Genomic DNA, 4,004 nt, shown 5'->3' on the forward strand with positions numbered 1-4,004 from the left:
TCTCTCTCTCTCTCTCTCTCTCTCTCTCTCTCTCTTCTTCTTCTTCTTCTTCTCTAATTGATTCAAACAGCAACCCAGACTCCAAAATGAATGAGATTTGAAAAAACATTACCCAGGTTTTATTTGAAATACATGACTGTTTATTAATTTTAAAATCATCAATTTTAAGTGTAAATAATGATTTCAGTTTGTAAATAAATAGCATTGAATAAACAATATGACACAATATAATATTGAAATTAATTTTTTTTATTTCATATTTAATTGACAGGCCAAACCTAAAAGAGTACAATTATTTAAAATTTTGTAATTAAAAACACACAAACATATTTAAAAACATATAATCTAGACATTCAAGTTGCCTTAAATTGCCATAAATGTTTTATGAGATCTTGTTGAAGGTTTGAGTGCTTCATGAAACCCTAAATCTAATTGCGTTGTATCGCTCCATGAAACCCTTGAAAATTGTGAGCATCTCTACCAACTTTTTCAAAGTCTCGGTCGGTTGGTCCATCCCAAACTTCGGCTATCCTAGGTCTCATGTTGTTTTCCTCTTCATCATCAGACTCTAAATCTTTATTGCTATCTTAAAGGTGTTTGTCATCGATTATCATGTTGTGTAAAATAATACAAGTCAACATGATGTATCAAAAATCCTCTTTATCCTACTCGCGAGCAGCTCCTCTAACAATACTAAAACATGACTACAAAATACCAAAACATCTCTCCACAAATTTCATGTATCCCTCTTGAGCCTTCAAAGCAGGGGCGGAGGTATACTCAGGCCTGGTGGGGTCCGGACCCCTGCCAGGTCTTCCCTAAATTCAGTCAGAATAGGTATATATTTAATTAAATAATTATAATTATATGTATATAGAAAGGTTGAACCCCCTTTAGAGTCCGAGTGTCAGACCAACCAAAGAGTCCACACCTCCCAAACTCCCACGTATCCCTCCTCCCCCCCCCACCCACGTGATGATCTCTTTTTATATAATAAAAAAAAATCATAATTAATATAAAAATAAGGTGAGGAAGCCAAAATAATATTAAATAAATAATTCTAATGCTATTAGGATTAGAGGTCCTCTATAATTTTTTGTCACAGACTTCCCCCTTATATTAGACAGTATTTTTAAGTTCGGAAGTATTCATTTTTTATTTTTTATTTTTAATTGGATGTTGCTGGATTGTTGCCTTATTGATTTTGTTGATTAAGAATTTTATGTTAGTGTTATGTTATTGTGTTTTCAATTTTTAACTTATGATATAATAATTCAGTTTATATGATCTAATGATCAATATATATATTTTTTTTAACGATCGGCATTTTATATGTGAACCCCCCTAAGATGAATTCCTGGCTCCGCCACTGCTTCAAAGGATGCCACAAAGCTGCACACGAAAACCACCACTAGAATTCCTAAGCCATGTCCGTGGTTGTTAGAATGATCCTTAACTTTAAGTCCCATTATTATGACAACTCCCATTTGAGAAAGGAGCATTTGAATCCCAGCTTCGATCAAGAGCAATTGAGTGTTTGACAAAGTCAAGTGTTTGGATATTTGATGCAAGAGACGTCTTTAGAGACAATGAGATAGTGCAGATGAGATAATAAGGTCATATCAATAATATTAAGAACCATCTCCACAGAGGTCACATGTATCATAATCTGGATTATCATCATTGCCTCTATAGTTCTTAATATTATTGATATGACCTAATTATCTCATCTGCACTTTAGTTGAGGCAGAAAACAAGACCATAAACACAAGCAGTGGCAACAACAGTTCTATAAAGACTAGGAAATTACAAGAATGAAGACTGATCGACTCACCAGAATTTGAATGCACGTCACAACCCCCTTAATTTGGTATCTGAAAATCAATACACCGAGTAGGTGTCATAATTGAATAAATAAATAAATAAGTTACACTTACGTTATCCATTTCATCAACGAGTCCAACTATAATTCCAAACCTTCGTAAAACCTCATGAATGCAGGGCCGGTCCTGGGTTTCTAGATGCCCAAGGTGAAATTTTTTTGGTGCCCACCTATTTTCGAAATAAACATGCGATAAATCAAACTCAATTTTTTTTGGGGTTTGGAACCGAGTCAAGCCAGGCGGCTCATCCCCACGCCGACTTTATAAAAATACATAATACAACGGAGGGGACATAAAACCGAAACTTCGCATTACAAAATCATCTAAAATGATGTCTTCGTGTATTTTTTGAAGAAAAATCATCAATTATTTTTTCATAATCAACATTTTCCAACATTTTTCTTTCAAGAGCTAAAATTGCTAGTCCATTGAGCCTTTTTTTNTTTTTTTTTTTTATCTAAACCACAGTTTCCATTAATAAGAAGATAGCTGCTTAATCAGCTTGAATACAATCAGAGTTTAAAGCATCGCAAATGAAATTTGGAGTCAAAACATATACATGTTTCCTTAGTTTCTCCTACTACTGCCAGCAAGTGCTAACTTTTATCGTCTTAGTAGTCAAAACATATACATGCAATGATGCAAACTTGTGTTTCTTTCTTCTTCATGTTTAATAAAATTCAATCTACAGAGGAAAATGCAATTACAACTTCAGTGAATCATAATAAATATAATCATAATGAACATGCAATTATCAGTTTATGAATTGAATGGTAAGCTAATCTCTGGTTCTGATCTATGAATTTATGTCCCTTGTATATCCTATCCAGCACTGTCATGCCTCCTCTCCATCTAGTGCAACACTGCCCCGGCTATGTCGTGCCTCTTCTCCATCTTTTGCAACACTGCAACTGTGTGTTGGTGCTCATGCTTCCTCTTCTCCATTTCATAGAACATTTGTGCATTCCATCCCATTTGAAAGTTCTGAAATCCATAGAAATTATTTTTAATATCATCTATTTGCATCTGAAAGTTTTGATTGCAAGAGCTCTGGCCAATGTTTGCAATAGCCATAGAGATCCGGCCATCATAGACAGTATTATCGAACGGATCCATTGTTTTATCTAATATATAGAACATAAACTAGAACATCCGGATGAAATTAAAAAAGAAAACATAAACTAAAACAGAACGCAATACCTTCCACTCTAATATATAAACATTTGGATGTAATAAAGTCGCCAACAATCATCATATCCCTTCATTACTGCAGTAGCTTTGGGACAGGTCAATTGAAGAGACGGCTTCTGCAGATTTCGAGCGATGGGAAAAGAGATTGATGAGCGTTGGAAAATGTTGAGAACTACAGTGTTCTTGCGTGCAGAGATTGCTGACGAGAAAAGATATGGCTTCGGAAAAAGCGATAACGTGTTTGTTGACCACACTATAAATTTCTTTCAACTACCTATGCGGTGTCAAATAAAATGAGCTAAATACGTCGAATTAGCCAAATAAAAAAAACTCAATACCCCAGTCGAAGCAGCCAAATAATATATATGGGTAGGAAAAAAAAAAACTAAAGGTGAACTTGTTCTGGTGGTAAGTAGTACAACTAATTTGTCAAAACAGAGAATCCGGATCCAATAATTTTAACTTTGAGAAACTTCTTCCAGCGGATGATACGGTCACTGGTACTATCAATAAAACCCTATAGGCAGCCATAACACTTGGAAAAATATCCATTTTCTTTGCAAATTCCAAAATTGTTATGGATGTCTAAGGCTTTTATGTTTCATAAGCCTCACTTGGCAACGATTCATGCAAAATCTGTAACTCCATATGCAAATATGTAGCATTAATATCAGAAACTTCCCCATTTTTCAAAGCATTTTCAAGATTCAAACAACAACTTTTCAGTTCATCATCATCCAAATAAACTAACTTTGATGCATCAAACAAGAAGCCAAATATAGATTCAAAGATTTTCATTTGTTCAAATCTACTTTTCAATTGAGAAAGAGTGATATCCACTAAAACAAGAAAATAATCAGTTCTAAATGACTCTTGGGCAGATTATAAGTTGTTCCATTTCAGTATTGGAAATTTCATCAAACTGTTTTT

This window comes from Fragaria vesca, linkage group LG5 (genome assembly GCF_000184155.1).
Source record: "Fragaria vesca subsp. vesca linkage group LG5, FraVesHawaii_1.0, whole genome shotgun sequence".
In the NCBI taxonomy this organism is placed as follows: Eukaryota; Viridiplantae; Streptophyta; class Magnoliopsida; order Rosales; family Rosaceae; genus Fragaria; species Fragaria vesca.